This window comes from Callithrix jacchus, chromosome 9 (genome assembly GCF_049354715.1).
Source record: "Callithrix jacchus isolate 240 chromosome 9, calJac240_pri, whole genome shotgun sequence".
Classification (NCBI taxonomy): Eukaryota; Metazoa; Chordata; class Mammalia; order Primates; family Cebidae; genus Callithrix; species Callithrix jacchus.
In genome coordinates, this window is record NC_133510.1 from 31,708,544 (window position 1) to 31,722,762 (window position 14,219).

Below are 14,219 nucleotides of genomic sequence, written 5' to 3' on the forward strand. Positions count from 1 at the left end.
TACCTTCTATTACCTTAGTACAACAGGTTTCATTCCAGTGGATAACAGGTCTAATAAATGTACTCAAATTTTTATAATAAAATTTATATAAAAATGGTTCACCAAAAATTAATGGAAAAGTATCATCATACTCTCTGGGTCCATGACTTTGACTTGAAATCACTTAAACATGTATTGTAGGTTCCATTTGTATAACAGGTCGAATATTGTTATAATTATCTCTATTAAATAGAGAAAAAGGTTTTCAAGTTTCAATAGATTACCACTTTTATTTCTTTTCTTTATTTCTTCTCTCTTTTTTTTTAAATTTGAGACAGGATCTCACTCTGTTGCCCAGGCTGTAGTGCAGTGGCATAATCTCTGCTCATTGCAACCTCTGCCTCCTGGGCTCTAGTGATCCTCCCACCTCAGCCTCCCAAATAGCTGGGAGTACAGGCATGTACCACCATGCCTGGCTATTCCCACTGATTTCAATCTATATTTAATTCATCGTCTTAGCAAAAATTTACTGTCTACTATAGGAACAGCTAAAAGAACATCATCCCTGCTCATCTGATAGAAAAATAATACAGACAGGTAAGCATATCATTTATTACACTACAATATAGAAACTGAGGAATAAGTCTCCCATGAGAACACAGAGTACCAGACCACCAGCCTCACCTAAAGATATGAAAAGATTCACAGAGGTAACAGGTGATATTATAAAATTACTATAGGCCCGGCACGGTGGCTTAAGCCTGTAATCCCAGCACTCTGGGAGGCCAAGGCGGGTGGATCACGAGATCAAGAAGTGAAACCCCGTCTCTACTAAAAATAAAAAAATTAGCTGGGCATGGTAGTGCGTGCCTGTAATCCCAGCTACTCAGGAGGCTGAGGCAGGAGAATTGCCTGAACCCAGGAGGCGGAGGTTGCGGTGAGACGAGATTATGCCATTGCACTCCAGCCTGGGTAACAAGAGCGAAACTCTGTCTCAAAAAAAAAAAAGAATTACTATGAAAAGAATTTGTACCCTTACAAATAGGACGTGATTTAATGGCAATTTACTTGTATAGTACTTTGCATTAATTTCTGCTCTGCTCTGTGTCCATAGGTTGCTTTGTGCATGAATGCCTTGTCCCAGAATAGACTTATTGCATTTAAGAGAGATCCAAAGAACTTAAAAATATCCCTTCAATTCTAAAATATCATTATAGCACATAATTTTTGGTATAATATTTTTTATATATAATGGAAAAAATTAAAGTTCCCCTTAGAATATTTAAGGATTTTAGATTGGGCATGGTGGCTCACACCTGTAATCCCAGCACTTTGGGAGGCCGAGATGGGTGGATCACTTGAGGGAGACCAGCCTGGCCAACATGACAGAACTCAGTCTCCGCTAAAATCACAAAAATTAGTTTGGGCCTGCAGTCTCAGTTACTCAGGTGGCTGAGGCAGGAGAATCACTTAAACCTAGGAGGTAGAGGCTGCAGTGAGCCAAGACCACACCACTGCACTCCAGCCTGTGTGACAGAGTGAGACTCCATCTCAAAAAAAAAAAAAGATATTTAAAGATTTTATAAATACCAGGCTACGGCCATCTATAAAATTACGCAAATTAATTTTGTCACCAAACTGAACTATGTTATAATATATCATTACTGAAAAATCATTAATGTAGTGTAATAAATAATACGAATTTACTTAAGTCTGCAAAAGCAAAAGTTTTTTTTTTAATTGTCTCTCTAAGAAAACAATTTTTTTAAAATATACTTTAAGTTCTGGGGTACATGTGCAGATTGTGCAGGATTGTTACATAGGTCTACACATGCCATGGTGGTTTGCTGCAAAGTTTATAATATTTTCTGAGAGTTTTTATGAAGGATTTAACAACAAAAAATAAAAATCTTGTTTTAATGCAGATGTTAGGTAATTATCTGGACTCACACAAGAGTTAAGTAACTGTCTTCCCAAAGCCAACCTCTCATTGAAGTCAACTCACATTTGTGCCTTAGTAAAAATACACATAAACAGATGGGAATACATCTTCAGTGCCCTAGAGAAATCCCAAAATCTTGAATATTGATTCCATGCTCATAAATGTCTGGACCTCTTAAAGTTCTAAAAATTCTTTGAGACTCATAATCTTTTGCTTCTTTGTAGTCATCCTCGTGAAAAAGACAGGCAAAATCATACATTCATAACAACGTGGTCACACCCATAGCTAGCTTACCCAATATAGTGTTCCAGGCCCTCATTGCTGACACCTTAGAAATGCACAAAATAGGGGTTGGGTGTGGTGGCTCACACCTGTAATCCAGCACTTTGGGAGGCCAAGGTGGGAGGATCAAAATGCAAGGAGTTCGAGTCCAGCCTGGCCAATATGGTAACCCTGTCTCTTCTAAAAATACAAAAATTAGTGGGGCGTGGTGGCAGGCACCTGTAGTCTCAGCTACTCAGAAGGCTGAGAGAGAAGAATCACTTGAATCCGGGAGGCAGAGGTTGCAGTGAGCAGATTGTGCCACTGCACTCCAGCCTAGGCGACAGAGCGAGACTCCGTCCCAAAAGAAAAAAATGCACAAAATAATAAAAAATGCTTTAAAAACTTATCTTGCTTGAGAGGCACCAAATCTCTGCCCTTCTCCACTAAAAAAAAAACAATGATTTAATATTCAGTAGCCTTGCAGATACTCACATTTGAAGCATAACACAAACAGAATAGAAATAGAAATCATGAAAGATGGGCTTAGTCAGCTCTGCCACTGTTAATCTGTATCACCCTGGATGAGTTACTTAACCTCTGTGCCTTCAGGACCTTAATGCATTTTTATAAACTTTAGTAGATTCAGGCATTTGCAGGGGATATGGAATTCATATTCAAAATCTTAAGACTTCTTGGCTGGGCATAGTGGCTCAAAATTGTAATTCCAGCACTTTGGGAGGCTGAGGTGGGGGGACAGCTTCAGTCCAGAAGTTTGAGAGCAGCCTGGGCAACATAGTGAAAATCTGTCTCTACTAAAAAATACAAAAAATAGCCAGGTGTGGTGATGTGTGTCTGTAGTCCCAGCTATGTGTGAAGCTGAAGTGAGAGGATTTCATGAGCCCAAGAGGTTGAGGCTGCAGCCACCTATGATCAAACCACTGCACTCCAGCCTCTTAAGACTTCTGTGGGCACCCAAGGTTCATCCCATGTGCTTATGTGTATTTTTGCTAAGGCATATGATTTCTTCGTGATTTCAGGTACACAATAAGGGTATTGCATTAAAAAATGCTTAATCCGCTGGGCGCGGTGGCTCACGCCTGTAATCCCAGCACTTTGGGAGGCCGAGGCGGGTGGATCACGAGGTCAAGAGATCGAGACCATCCTGGTCAACATGGCGAAACCCCGTCTCTACTAAAAATACAAAAAATTAGCTGGGCATGGTGGCGCGCGCCTGTAATCCCAGCTACTCGGGAGCCTGAGGCAGGAGAATTGCCTGAACCCAGGAGGCGGAGGTTGCGGTGAGCCGAAATCGCGCCATTGCACTCCAGCCTGGGTGACAAGAGCGAAACTCCGTCTCAAAAAAAAAAAAAAAAAAATGCTTAATCCCTAAAATTCTATAGTTCTAAATAATTTATATGAAATAGTAATGTAAATTTTATTCCTTTTGTGCCTTTATACTTCTTATAGAAAGACAAAAGTGTTTGGTAAACATTTAACTTACTATTTGTCTATATGTGTATGAGACTAATTTCTGTTTGTGAGTAAGCAGTGTCCTTCCTGCTGTCTTTTGATTATGAGGACAATAAAGCAGGCAAGATGTGTAAAATTGTTCATCTGCAGAATAATAATGCTTGCTGTATATTTTTCTATAGCAATGTATTTATGCTATTTTAAAAATATACCTGTGTCCAGGCTCGGTGGCTCACGCTTGTAATCCAAGCACTTTGGAAGGCCGAGGTGGGCGGATCATGAGGTCAAGAGATGGAGACCATCCTGGCCAACATGGTGAAACCCCATCTCTTATAAAAATGCAAAAATTAGCTGGGCATGCTGGCATGCACCTGTAGTCCCAGCAACTCGGGAGGCTGAGGCAGGAGAATCGCTTGAACCCTGGAGGCAGAGGTTGCAGTGAGCCAAGATCGCGCCACTGGACATTAGCCTGGTGAGAGAATGAGAGTCTGTCTAAAATACATACATACATACATACATACATAAATACACCTGTAATTACACCCTGTTAAGAGCTAAAAAGGAAGAACATCTGAAAATACATGCGATGGAAAATAATAGGTTTTCTATTTTTCTTAACAAGTTTAATTTTACCATATTTATTCAACTGCCTTTATGTTGGAAATATAAGCTTAGATCTTTCCATATGGAAAAGAACCACAAAATAATTAGGATGCTAAATACAACTCTTCTGTAGAATTCAGCATCCGCCCACAAAGTTTCATACTGTAATGATACCTATTTCAATGTAGCCACCCAGTCTTGGGTACTATAATAGAGAAAATCAATGCTGTTGGGTCAGACATCACTCCTGAAATACCATAAGGGGAAATGCAATACTTTTCAGAGAAACAAGATAGGAAAGTTCAGCTTACAGTGGAATCTGCCCCACCAACCAAACTTTGGAATCAAAAATCAGAAAGATCTACAATAAATAGAAAGACTTAAAGACAGGTGGAGGCCTTCACTCTTTTTTTCCTTTACCAAAACTAAAAACCAAGAAAGCAGGTAAGTACTTGGCATACACTGTGCCTACAGCACATCATAGAAAGTGGATTTTTAGGTCCACAATCAAACAACTGGTTCAACAAATCCCTCCCTCCGTCTTCCCCTCCACCTAGTATTCAGTGACTTAATCTGTAGCTGTGGGTGATGTTGCCTCTCCCCGAAAAATTGTGTGTCTTTAGTTTCTTGTTAACCCTTTGTTCTCTATCTATGTATCACATCATGGAGAATTATGGGAACCCTACTGGTTTTGCTAGAGTGATGTGGCACTGAGATGTATTTCAAATTGAAAGAACAAGTCACAAGGCAGGAAAAAGAAAGTTATAGGAAAAAATAAAAAGTGGAAAGATGTATGAAGGTATGTGGTTCCTTTAAAATATTACGGATGTACATACACCTCTAATCTCTATTTTTGATTCCATTAAAATATATATCAAAATCTGAACTGATATCATAAGAGAAATATTAAAATGTTAAGATTAAAAGAACAGATAAAAATTTTAAAGTAAGAAAAGTAGGTTAAAGTGGGTGGGGTGTGGGAGTGGGGGTGCAGATTGTTTCTAAATTAGAAAAAAAGGTGTTCAAAGGTTCATTTTATTTTCCAGTAAATGGAAGGAAAAAAATGTCAGTAATTATATGTACTTTCTCTTTTCACAGGAAATTTGATTTACTCTAACACTTAAAGTTTATCATATATAAATGGGTAGGAGCGAGACTCTATTTGTATAACTGTGTCTACAAGTTTTAACATGTATGAAGAGGAGAAAAATCAAAGTCCTTTATTTCAGTAACAGTACGAAGGTGCACTTGAGATTCTACAAACTCATCAGAGAGGCATCCTTGAAAAGTGAAACCTTCTCTCCCATATTTTAGAGATGCTAAATAAGAGCAAATATATACCTGTGCTATAACTAAGTACATATTTTCAAGTAGGAGAAGTGAAAAGTGGACATGAAGTCTCCTTGTTTCTGTATATTTTTTAAAAATAGCATCATCACTAATGAGATAAACAGAGATCTGACTCTAAATTTAATTTGAATATTAAACTCTCTGAAGAATAAAGCCCTTATGCTTGCATTAATATAGCTGATATGAGTAAATTTTATGCAAGTGAAAAATTATGAAATAATTCCTAGTCTAATTCTGAGCTTAGAAAAGAAGTGTATTTTTATTTTTTCTGCATTGATGCTAAGTGGAATCAACTAATCTAATACAGTGTGCCTTCAAAAGTATTCTAAGATGGCTGTGTTCATATACTAACATAATTTATAGCCTGAAAAATAAAAGGTGATTTTTTTCTTAACTCAAAGGAATGATGTAGTTACTTGGAAATCCACTGTGAAATATTTAAATAGTTTCCACTGCCTTCAATAATGGAAGAGTTTCTTAGGTGCTGCCTAAGTATATAAAAATCCTAAGCTCATTCCAGTCATTTAAGGTTATAAATTCAACTTTTGCTTTTAACAAGTCAGAACTCCAAATGGAAATAAACAAATGTATATATTCTTTTCAATCATATAATCACAAATCATCCTCATTATTCTCCCCAGAGGAGTTTTGAATTCAATCACTATGTTTTGGAAACATAGTGATTGAATAAAAACTCTTATAGCAGAAATATATTTCCCTAATTAGCTCATTATCCCTTCAGGTAAGGCCAACACATTTGACAGATATCCATAAAGATTATTTTTCTGAGTGTATGTTAACAGGCACAGTTTGTACCCAAATTGCTTTTCCTGAAAATTTAAAGCCTTATGAATTTTTACTCAATTTTGTCACTGATTTCTATTTTAAGAAGAGCATATTAGAACCAGTATTTAGATTCATTTAAATATGGGCCTTTCAAAGGCCCTACATCTGCTCAGGATGCTGAAGAATCCACTGTGCTCTTTGATGGCTGAAAGAGCTAGACAGCCAGGATATTTCTACATTCTTTCACAGCTCCCAGTTCCCAAATAACTTCAATTTATTCTAAACTCTTAATGCATTCAGGTTGTGCATAATGTTAATTATACCACCTTGCATAAAATTAATATACCTCAGATGTCAGATAAATTAATGCTGGCATCATATTATAATTTTGGTCTCAGGTAGTTTATTTTCAATACCTTCAACAATATCAATGTTTCACTTTAGAGAATGTTTAGTTCATAGTGCAGATAAATTTAAAAGCCTAAGAAATTTGGAGGATTCTGCTTGAATCAAATCACCGAGGTGAAACACTGGCATGTGATGGCTAAGTCTTTTCTTTCTTTGCAGATAGTTTCCAAATCCAGGGCTTATCAAAACCCCTGTTCTGCCAAATACTCAACCATCTCTCCAGAGTTTTAGACTGGGTAGTAGGCAGGAGGTGAGTAAAGTCATAGGTAGTGAACAGGAGTGAGTAAAATCATGAGTAGTGGACAGAAGGTGAATAACGTCATGGGTAGTGGATAGGAGGTGAATAAAGTCGTAAGTAGTGGACAGGAGGTGAGTAATGTCGTGGGTAGAGGACAGGAGGTGGGTAACATCCTGGGTAGAGGACAGGAGGTAAGTAAAGTCATGAGCAATGGACAGGAGGTGGGTAATGTGGGTAGTGGACAGGAGGTGAGTAAAGTCAGGAGTGAGCCAACTGTGATGCGGAAGGAAATGAAGTGGTTTGTAGTATAATGGAGCAGAACACTTTGCCCACAATTACCTCCAATAAGTCAAATGGCCTTTTGTCTATCTCCTCCCTTTCCCCAAACTGACAACCCCAGATGACTGCTCAAATGCCATTTGAAGTGACAGCCAAAGACTTTGAGCTTAGAACTCTTACAATATGTGCACAAAATAAGTATTTTTAAAAATCTTCATAACACAAAAACCACCTAAGATAATAGAAAGCCTTATCAATATACAAGAATATGCAAACAAATGTATGTTTTATTTAGATGTTCCAAAATTTAACACACTAAAATTTGAAGCTGCAAACATTTGGAAAGTGTAACACATTTGGGTCTCAAACAAAAGGAATGGAGTTTTATCCTTTTTTCTCTTGTACTACCTTCCTGTCTTTGTGGGTAGCCAGCTATCAGGTCTCTATTTATCATTGTTATCAATGTTCAAAATGATGCCACTGAGAGCTGATGGTGTTGTTTTGCATGTGTGCGAGTGTGGCAAAAAAAAAAAAAAAAAAAAAAAACACAAAAAACAGCTGCATGACCAGCACTTCTCCCCATCCGGCATATGTGAAAAGGCAGCCCTTTGGTTTATGGCTGCTGTAGCAATTTTTACAGCCTGTTACTGTTTATGGCTTTGGGTCCTTCATCTTGTATGCTACCTGACACCTTGACTCCAAACAAGCGACCTATTTTTCACTTCATGATCTGCTGTTGCTGTTTCCTGGTATTTTATAGCCAGACTGCCTCATTTGAAAATGTACCTCTGCGTATCCTTATAACACCTCTCCTGTGTCTTCAGCAATTCACTCTGCATCAGTTCCTGAGACAGCTGATACTGGGGTATTCTATTGACAGAACTGAGATAACTGGTGTGGGTGAGAGGCAGATGAACACTTCTCTGACTTCCTAAATGGCCCTTATCAACTAGTTACAAGACTTAAAATTCTTAATTGTTAAGACACTGACAATTTGTATCCAAAGTTAAAGTATTAAAGGTCTTCATATATGATAAATGAGAAAGACAACCAATAATTTAACAAAAGCACTAGTTATTTAACATTGACTAGGAGCTAGCCACTGAATCTCTTTGTCCTTAAAACCCAGCATCACCAGCAAGAAGTTATTATTGTTCCCAGTTTACAGATGAGAAAACTGAGACTTATGAAAAGATGAAGGAAATTTTCCTGGATGACACATCTAGCAAGTGACAGGGTAAGATTCAAACCCAGGACTGTCTGACCCCAAAGCCCAAGGTTGCTTCATTGTACACAGTGGAACAGTCTTGGTCAGCCATTCACACCTCCACAGGAGCTGCAGTGCTCAATAAATGTTTGATGAATCTGTGAATGAGCTCCTTGTGGTGAATTAGTTTACCAGATTGGCTTCCAGTTACCTGGCAAGTATTCTGAACAAGCTTGACTCTGGATGAGTTAGTTGTGCTAGGAGAAAGGAAAGGTGCAGCCCAGAATAGAGGGCCCAGCACCAGCAGGTTTAGGTGATAACATCTAGAGAAGCCAATGGGAAGAAAGTCACAAATATGATATGATATTAGAAGGATGGTAGGGAAGAGAATAGAAACAGCCCCACAAAGCACCAAAACCGATTCTGGGATAATATTGTTCAGAGACGACCCTGCTGCTATGTATGGTCCCTTCATGCCCCCTTTGACCATCTCGCATTCCACATCACCCAAGTAGGAAGCTGTGGAAGTGAGCTTTTTCTGTAGGGGAAACAATGCCTCTCTGATGTATACTTAAACTTTAAATTCCTCAAAGTGCAATTCAGCTCACTTAAAGCTGTATTTTTTAAATGAAAATCACATATAATTTCAAGTGTGTTCCTGTTCCAGACCAGAGTTGCAGAACTGAAAGATCTGTGTCCTTTTCAACATGTTAGTCCATCTCCATTATAAACATCTAAGATGTGCTATCACAACGTGACTATACCTGAAAATCTACGAGGGATCTATCCCACTTCACTGTTAATGAGCTATCCCTTCACTGCTCTCTATCCCACTTCACTGTTAACGAGCCAGAAAAAATGGGAAATATCAGGGCGCTGACAATGGTTGTGAAAGAAAGGAAGGGAAGAAGGGAAAAAAAGGAAGGGAGAAAGGAAAAACAGAGTTTAAAACCAAAAAGTATCAAGGCTAAAGTGAATTGGAGGTTATCTACTAGAGCCAAGGAAAGTGAAATGTGATTTAACTGGACCTGTGCTATTGTTTGTGAAAGAACAATTCAGGAACAAACGACAGTCACTGAGTAAGGAAGGGCCTTGAAATGAGCTTCTTTGAGAGTGTAGAAAACACTGACTAGGGAAATGAACTGATGAGACTCACATAGTCTGGCACACCAAAGGGCCAGAGTGTGAAGAAATAAACTGTAATGTTATCTCAGAGAAAGGGAAAGAAAAAGAGTTCAGGATTTGAAGGATGAGAAAAAAAATCAGTTCAGGGCCAGCACGGTGGCTTAGACCTGTAATCCCAGCACTTTGGGAGGCCAAGGCGGTTGGATCACCTGAGGTCAGGAGTTCGAGATCAGCCTGACCAACATGGAGAAATCCCTTCTCTACTAAAAAAATATACAAATTAGCCGGGCATAATGGTAGGCACTTGTAATCCCAGCTACTTGGGAGGCTGAGGCAGGAGAATCTTTTGAACCTGGGAGGCAGAGGTTGCGGTGAGCCAAAATTGTGCAATTGCACTCCAGCCTGGGCAACAGAGCAAGACTCCTTCTCAAAAAAAGAAAAAGAAAAGAAAAACCAGTTCAGAAAACCTGAATAAAATAGCATCCAGGATCATGAATAAAGCTGGTAAGAGCATGAGTATGAAGGAAACTGGGATGGACTTACTGAGTCAGTGAGTAACGGGAATCCAAACAGAAAAGTGCTATTGGGAGCCTGAATGGAAAATTGAATCTGGGAACTTGAGTGGCAGACTCAGCTGCTGCTGGTGCTGCTTTTTTCTTTCTTTTCTTTTTCTTCCTTCCTGCTTTCTTTTTCTTTCTCTCTCCTTCCTTCCTTCCTTTCTCCTCCTCTTGTTCTTCTTCCTCCTCCTCCTTTTCTTCTTTTTCCCTCTTCCTCTTCCTCTCTCCTTCTCCTTCTTCTTCTTTTGGAGACATGGTCTAACTCTGTTGCTCATGCTGAAGTAGAGTGCACATGATCATAGCTCACTGCAGCCTTGAATTCCTGGGCTCAAACAATGCTCCCACCTCAGCCTCTCAAGTAGCTGGGACTACAGCCACATGCCACTACACCCAACTAATGTGTGTGTGTGTGTGTGTGTGTGTGTGTGTGTGTGTGTGTGTATGCTTTCTGTAGACAAGAGGAGTGGGAAGTCTCACTTTGTTGGCCAGGCTGGTCTGGAACTCCTGCCTTCCTCCTCGGCCTCCCACAGTGCTATGATTACAGACATGAGCCACTGCACCCGACCTCGGCTTCTTCTTAGTAAGAGCCCAGGCTAGTATAAAATCAAAGTCAACTGATTTAATAATATTGATCAAAATTGCCAAGGGTAAGGGCTAGTGTGGACCAGGGAGCAGAAACAAGATGAATGTGGAAGAGTAAGGTTAACTTTTGAAACCTTTGCCAATCTGATAACTGAATAGCACAAAAATAAGAATTTGACATTTCTCTCACTAGTATATAAATATATCCTTCACTTTCCTTTCACTGTAGTAAATCCAAGGTGCACATTAATTGTAGTAAAATGTGTGCATTGCAGTGAGTAAAGAGAACACAAAGAAAAGGGTGGGTCAATTTCTTTTAATATGCTTAATTCTCCATTGACAACAGATCAAACAAAGCTGAAATGAAAGGCCAGAGAGAAATTGTTCCCAAGGATTTTCTCTTTGAGGAGCTGTCTCTGAGAACTCATTTAAGAAAGAACAGTGTCAGGTCTAAGCCTGTAGGTAGCAAAGAATGAAGTACAAACCAGAATTGTTAAGATGACATCATAAATTCAGACACTACTGATGTCTGTTCACAGGACTATTCAGCTGTTTAGCAGTGCTACTCAACATATAGAATCCGAAACATTTTTTTTTTTCAGATGGCGAATACTTTTTGGATTTTTACATAACCTTGGAATGAGTCACTATTTAAGAAAAATGTCCAAATTCAGAAAATATATGTATCTCTTACAATCTTTTCATTTACTATAGTAGTGAATCTCATTAAAGTTTTAAGAATACAGAAATACATGCTGAAAGATATACAGTATTTCTAAATCTGATAACCAAGGCATATTTAGCTGCTTTTTTGCAAAGGAATATTTTCAGGTCTCAGCTGATTTGCTTCTCTATTTAGCAAAGTTATAGGAAACTTTTGCCACTATCTTGTTACGTGCAGAGACTGTAGATTAACTTGCTGTAATTTCAACTTTAAAACCATATGTGTCCTTTGTTGCTCAAATTCTCACTAATTGAAATCTAAAATTTAGGAATCAAATGAATTTGATAACACAGCATCCGTGTTGTACCAACCTGCTATGAAAGATTTCACTCTATAAACTGTATGATGAAGGACATTTTTACATAACAGTCTTGGTAAAACAAAATGCCTCACTTATAAAATATATTTGGCTGCTAGTAACAGAGAATGTAATTAATTGTGGCTTTAAGAGAATGAAAGTTATTCTTCTTGAATGTAAGACAATTCTAGAGGGAGGCAGGCCAGATCTGGTAGGAGAGAGTGACAGTCAACAAGAACACAGAAGATTCTTTGTCTTTCTTTTCCATGATCCTAATTTGAGGTTTTCATCATTTAGATAGCCTCAGGTCCAAGATAGCAACTGAAACTCCAGGCATCACACCTTCATTCCAACGAAAACAGGAGTTGGGGTAGGGAAATAGAAAAGGATCATCATCCCCACTATCTAGCCCCACTTAAGAAACCTTTCACGAAGACTCACCCAATTTTTCATATCGTTGGTTGAAACTTACTCACATGGCCACATCTAGCTGCAAAGGAAGTAGAAATGTGACCTTTTAGCTGAGCACCTTGCCACATCAAATAAAATCTTGTTGTATTGTTAAGAATAAAAATTATTGTGTAGCAACTATCTACTGAAAACTATCATTAAAGCATTACCAACACCTATGTGCCAATATAATTATCTTAATGAATGACTTTTGAATAATTCTTTTTCTGGAATTCATTATATTACTGTTCCCATTATTAACATACAATGTAAGAGTTAACTCCTTCATTGGCACATCCCTAAATAAAGGTCACCATACTGACCTAACCTATTCTGAAAACACATAACAGATACATTGAAGTTTTACGATAAAGCTGTTGTTGTGCAGTAGCACTTAGTGAAAGGGTTAATCTGTTTTGGATCCCAAACATGAGGCTATGATTTTCAGGCAGCTCCAAAGAGTAGTTTAGGCTGGAAGTGAAGGGGCTTTAATTATCCTGTAATCTCACTGAGCATCCCTGCCCTCTCGCCCTGCCTGCCAATTTGCTATGAATACCTTTCTTGAATTTGTTTTAAAAAATCCAGCAGAACAGAATAAAACAAACAAAGCCTGGTATGCAAGCTCAGCTTACAGCCCCCCTTGCACCATCTTCCCACCAGACTGCAGATTCTGGCCCTAAATTTATTTAATGTGGAAAGTCTGGAGTTGCCTGTGTTGTGATTGCAGAAATATATAAAGGACATAGAAGGTGGTCCCCCTTTGTGGATCAGTATGAGAGAATATCTCCTGCACATGCTATTTAAATGTTAGGGGAGGTTTTTAGGTGTTAATTCACATCACTAGCAAAGACAGAGAAACAGAGAAAAAGAAAGAGAGCAATATGTTCAAAGTGATTTGCAAATATTCCTATTAGGCATTTAAATCATCCTACCCCACACGAGATGTTAGAGATAATGAGAAAGAGATTCAAGACGCTGTTGCTAAGGCTCTTTTCCAGCCCAGCGTGGAAATCTCACTATAAATAATACATCAAAAAGCTGGTTGCTTTGTGCTTTCCTGCACTTTGATTCCAATATGCATCCTTATCATTATCAACAGCTCTTTTGAACTGAAGTGTTCCCTGTTTCTTTCATTGGAAAGTATGTATCATTTATTAACATTACTTTAGTCTAGACTTTACTTGGGAAAATAATAAAGAAATATCATTTGATTGAACTATTCCTTAACCCAGACTCTTTGTTCTGTTTTCTCAAGCACCACTGAGTCCAACAGGAATGAAATAATTTTCTCTTATATATTCCATTTTGTGAAAAGTTTTAGCAATCTTGTCAGGTGCTTATTGTGAATTGTTGAGGGTTATAATTACATGCATATAATAAATAATATCAGTCAGGGTATGTTACTTAAATCTTGATCCTTATTTTTTATAATCCAAAGGGTTATTTTTCTTACTTAATGCTTTATAAATCTAAGGATGTGTTACATAAAACATAGCGGTTCACAGGGCCCAGTGATATTGTGGTTTTATGAACCTATATAAGAAATCAACTTTGGATTGTTGCTTTTGAGGTTGGAAATTCAATCCAACTCCATTTGCACTGTTTTAAGTGACTTATTATTTTGAAACATATTGTATTGTAAAGAATTGTGTTAGATTTAATTCTAACAAAATATGAAGCCCAACATACATCGAGCATATCATATATGTTAGAGCTTCATAAAGTCATATCTCACTTGATTTTCATGACAAACATCAGACTTGGGTATAAAACAAGAGAGAAAATGGAAACTTCGGTTAAATAATGTTCTTCATGGTCATACAACTTCTATGTGTTTTTAAAAAATTTATAGTAGGGTTTCTTCTCTAGGTAAATCTAATGCAAAAAGTGCAGCTCTTTATAATTACCTCACCAAGTAAAGAAGAAATGAATCTAACAATAAGGTTTCAATTCAGAG